The sequence below is a fragment of the Coenobita brevimanus genome, chromosome 13 (assembly GCF_032717465.1).
Source record: "Coenobita brevimanus isolate Jiangsu-jjx chromosome 13, ASM3271746v2, whole genome shotgun sequence".
NCBI classification, from domain to species: Eukaryota; Metazoa; Arthropoda; class Malacostraca; order Decapoda; family Coenobitidae; genus Coenobita; species Coenobita brevimanus.
The window spans coordinates 26,764,310-26,770,040 of record NC_136966.1 but is presented as its reverse complement, the minus strand read 5'-3'; positions in this window follow the sequence as shown (position 1 = coordinate 26,770,040).

Below are 5,731 nucleotides of genomic sequence, written 5' to 3'. Positions count from 1 at the left end.
ACGACAAACGATTGCATTATGTTACACTTGCTACAATTATGTAACTACAAACGATATGTAACAATTATGTAACTCCATATTATAATTATGTAACGACAAACGATTGCATTATGTTACACTTGCTACAATTATGTAACTACAAACAATATGTACCATTTATGTAACAGTTGCATTAACAAGATGTAACTTTTATGTAACTTTAACTACAATTATGTAACTACAAACGATATGTTACAATTATGTAACGACAAACGATTACATTATGTTACACTTGCTACAATTATGTAACTACAAACAATATGTACCATTTATGTAACAGTTGCATTAACAAGATGTAACTTTTATGTAACTAACTACAATTATGTAACTACAAACGATATGTAACAATTACGTAACGACAAACGATTGCATTATGTTACACTTTGCCAATTAACAGTTGCATTAACAAGATGTAACTTTTATGTACCATTTATGTAACAGTTGCATTAAGAAGATGTAACTTTTATGTAACTTTAACTACAATTATAAGGCCAAGACACTTATGTCACAGTTGCATTAACAAAATGTAACTACAATTATAAGGCCAACACATGTATGCATTTCACTACAAAAATCCAAGTACATACTGTATTACAGTTAAATAATTTACTTTAATGCATTTATTCAAATATGTATACAACTTGTTTAAAATGTAATATTACTGAATAATCACTATTTACTATAAATATTATATGTATACAATATTCATACAATTATGTTACTTTTACAATAGTATGTATTTCACTTAATTAGCTTATAAGTTCATTATAATGTGTATATAATATGTATTAATATGTTAGGACTATTAACTGTCGATGGTACGCCATTTTCGCGTGACCGAGCAATGTATTGGGACTCCATATTGTAGTTACAAATCATAATAGACAGATAGATAAATAGATAGATAGACAGCTCTATGCGAGCCTGGGAATGGGAAATGAGCTTGCAAATTACACTGAGGAAAGCTGACGACAGTGGCCAGTAAGGAGATAATGCAGTTATTTGTCAGCAATCCACCGGTGAACAAAGCCTTAGTGACCATACACACACATACACACATACTCACACACAGGCTTCTAGAACTTTCCATCCACAAGGAACACACGTGATACGTCTCCTGTTTCACCAGAATTTAGGAAAGAGAGGGCAGAAGGAGACAGGCCATAGAACAGACAGGTCGCAGGGAGAAGGGCTTGGCAACTTGAGAGAGAGAGAGAGGGAGCGAGAGCGAGACAGAGAGATAGCTAGCGGGACTCTATACTTCGCTCTGTGTGAGAGACTTGTTAATATTTCCAAGACAAATAAAAATAGTTCCATACTATTCTTTACCTCTCCTGTCACTACATGACAAATGGGAAAGAAGATTACCTACTTACAAAGCTACTCCAGTATAATAACCGCTCGTCCACAAGTCTAATTTATATATAACTCAACTACAAGTAACCACAAAGGAGTTACAAAGCCTTTTATGACATTTAAGCTCATTTCCCATTCCCAGGCTCGCATAGAGCTGTCTATCTCTCTATTTATCTATCTATCTATTATGATTTGTAACTACAATATGGAGTCCCAATACAGCACAAGCCGATCAGGGTGGCACTCCCAAAGGGAATGGGATTGCTGGTGATACGGAGAGCTGGAGCTTCTGTTTCACTAGCTATCTGTCCATCCCCCTTTGCTGACCTTTTCATTGTGACACGAATATGGAGAGATGACCAGCATACTCTCACAAACACTTCCTCTAACTATCTCATACACTACACCACATGTGCTTTACATATTACACAATGGACCAACTGCATCACAAGGGATGACGCCACCAAGAGCATGCGGCCAGAAAACTTTGCCCCCACTACCTAATGGCACAACTTTTGAGGGGAGGCATGACGTGGGCTCCACCAGCATAGATCGTGGGGCGGGGGTGAGATAGGGCTCGAACCTGCGCAAGAGGGTACAGGGCAGTCCAGTTCCCAGGTTGCCGGTTCTGCCCAATAGAGAAGGGCCCAAACCTGGAAGTAGTGTCCCATGAAGCAGCCCTATCATTGGATGTATAATAGTTGGGCAGTTACAGTGCTAAGTTGCGCTTGGAGGGTGTCCCTGTAATTGTCCAGACAGGGTGCCCCGAGGCCACTACCACAGCCAATGGTCAAGGCTGGTGGGCTAGGGATCCCAGATCCATTGCCTGGACCAGGGACTGTGCAGTGGGTGGGGCCTGTGGCATGTATCTCCTCTTTATTATTTTACTGAATATGACAAAGTTAAAGATTGAAATTCAAAGCAAGCCTGAGGACACTAAATCACCCAGGAGATCCTGAATGGCTTCGTGGAATGTGGCAAGTTTGAGGGGTAGAGCGAGGGAAGTGTTTGTGGCATTGGGTAGGAGGTGGATGGATGTGGGATGTGTGCAAGAAGTCTGGTATAGTGGTTGATCAGCTAGAAAGATTATGGGGAGGGATTGTCATTATAAGTTGTTTTGGCAGAGTAGGACAGATGGATATGGTTGTGTGGGTGTGTTGGTTGGGGAGAAATGGGTGGAATATATCATGAATGTTATGAGAGTAAGTGATAGGATAATTGCAGTGAACATTTTGTCCGGTGGAAAAATGGTTACTGTTACCAGCATATCCTACACAGGCAGGCTATGATGAGGTAGAGAAGGACAGATTTTGGGATGACTTAATAGGTGTAGTAAGTGGTATGGGGGATGATGAGATTGTAGTTTTGGGAGGGGACATGAATGGTCATGTAGGTGAAGCAGCTCAAGGATATAAAGGAGAACATGGGGGATGTGCATATGATGCAAGAAATGAGGAAAGGAAAAGGATACGCTAGTTGGGAGAGGCAGTGAACATGATTGTGTGCAACACACATTTTACCCTGGAGAGAAAAAATGGGGTCAAAAAGGTCCCAGGCAACTGTGCAAAGAGTCATTTTTCACGTTCACACAGTCAGGTGGGCCAATACCTGGTGGGTTGACATGCATCAATTCGGTATAGGCCTTGAGTGGATGGTGAGTGGAGATGCTGCTCTGATCCCTCCCATATCCTTGGCAACAGCGAGTCTGCTGGGAACGAAAACGACCCCACATTACCTAGTAAGTACTTTTTATTTTTTTCATTATCTTGCCAATTTCTGCCTTATAGCACAGGGTAATAGAGTTTGGTTTGTGATGTTCATAAGCAACTCAGCCAGATGTTTGTGCCACGTGATACAACTTTACATAATGATTTTTGGTGGCATCTATTGCATTCTGATTCCCTTCTTTCTATGGTAGCAGTGTTCTTAGATGATATGGGCAAATGCATATAGATTTTCCTGCCAATCCCTGTATAATTAGGTACCCCTACGAATTTTTGAAAATGGGGGATGATATGGGGGGTAAAAAAAAAACATACACTATTTTATTTTATTTCCATTTCGACTCCTATGGGCACTACAGGGCCAAGACTACCACCACAAGGACGTCCACCCTTACCCTCCATACCAACCAAGAGGCAACTCACTCAGGGAACTTGTAGTTTTTTTTTTATTTTTTTACTAGTCACTTTTTTACGTCACTTATTTTTGTAAAAAATATAACTAAAATACTAAATATCATGTGATTATCATGAACTTCTTACCTAGTATTAAGGGAAAGTTGCTTGAATTTTGGACATGTGTAAACAAAGTCTTTGATCGCAACTTTACGAACACATTATTTCTGAAGTTACTGAACCACATTCGGTACCAGGTTACCGTTAAAAACATGATTTGAAGGTTACCTATCCAGGGTTAGGAAGAGAGACAGTAGGATGAGGGTCATTCCATCGTGAGAAACGTTTCATTCAGAGACAAGTTATTGAGCTACTCTCAGTTATATCTGCAAAAATATGCAATATAAACAAATGTTTTTTGCAAGCTATTAGGCTAACCAACACTTCACCCTACGTCATACCACAATCGGATTGTTCGAATGTTTTATTCTGGATGTTATATAGATTTTCAAAAGCTGCATGAGGAACGTTACCACGATGCTACCCCCTCTTATAGTTGGCATAAGTAATTTCAGTAAGTCTGTGATATGACTGGTTCAGTCAAGGAGTGCTTCATATCAGTAATATGTCGATAGATAAGGATCATAACCATACCCAGCAAATTTCGTTATCGCTAGGAACTGCTGTGCTGTTAAGGAAAACGTGACCGTAAGACACGTCCCCCCCAAAATGAGAAACATTACTTTGGCAGTTTTTACATGATTGTACAATCAACTCTTATTACAGTTACAGTAATTGTAAGCATCACAGTCATAAGCGAAACGTGTGCTGATGTGAAATGTATATGATAAACTAACCAGAAAGTGGTTGGTGGGGGCATTCACCATCCACTCACTGGATGTAGTGCTGCTTTCGGGTACCTGCCCTTTCCTTTCTTCCATCCTTCCTTTCCATCCTTCGTCTTCTGTCTTTCCCCCTTCATTTTTCTTTTTCCTGCTGTGTAAGGGTGACTCTACACTGAGTGTCAAGCCAAATGGTTTCTTGCACACCAGGAAACCATTTACCATGCTGGGTGGTAACCACATAACCAATTTATGGCACCTGGTCATTTAGTGGGGAGTTAGGGCGCTGCAAGCGGATTGAACTGGTGCAGGGTGGTTGGGATTTACAGTTCACGTAATGCTACTCAAGGATAGTGAGGCTGGTCACTCGCATCTTAAATATCAGGACCAACTTGCTTAACCCGCCCCGTCCCGTCGACGTATGGGTACGTTGCAACGATTTGCATTTGCCAGTCCCGGCGACGTACCGGTACGTCGTGCAATTGCAATTTGCATAATTTCGACAATTTTCAAAAATCCCACTTGATTTGCGGTACGTACCCTCGCATGACCTTCCCCTACCTGCCACCAGGCGGGAACACTCGGCGACCCCGCGCGACCCGCGCTAGCCCACCACTCGTCCACTCACCTGGTAGCCACGGTCCTGCTCAGACATGGCTAAGAGAGGTCTCTCAGACAGTGAAATTCAAGTCGCCCTGGACACCTTTATCGGCGACAGTGATTCCCCACTGGACGACGAGGATATGGACAAGGATTATGTGCAGCCGGAGGAGGAAGAAACCACCAGCAGTGAAGAGGAAGTTCCGTCTCCCAGGAAGCGGCAGTACATGACTTACCGTGCTGCTAGAGAGGGGCAGGAGGCAAAGAAGGCACGTGCAATATCCTATCCCTATCCCCAGCGTGATTTGGAACCAGAATTCGAGGATGAGGACGAGGATGAGGACGATGACGGAGCCGTGGGACGTGCTGCCACGTGGTATGGACGGGAGGTTATAACACATTGTGGCCCAGAGCGCACACCATGTCGTATGAGCAGGTATGGGCCTAGCATTTTGTTTGGGGAGCTAGGAAGTCAAATGGAGGGAGTGGGGAGTGAAATGGAAAGTCCAGGGAGGATTAGGGAAAGTGAGAGTGACGTGAGTGAGTCATTGCTCTCCCTACGTAGTGTGAGGCGGCGTAGTGGATCACGTGGGCCAGTGCAGGTGCGTTCCTTATCACGTGGGATTGTGAGGGAGGGGGAAGGTGGGGAGGAACCACTCCAAAGCACGTCTTATGCTCCCCAATATCCCTTAACACGTGGTCGAGCTAGTTTGCGTGAGAGAGCACGTGGTGTTGTAATGGAGGGGGAAGGTGGGGAGGAACCACTCCCTAGCACGT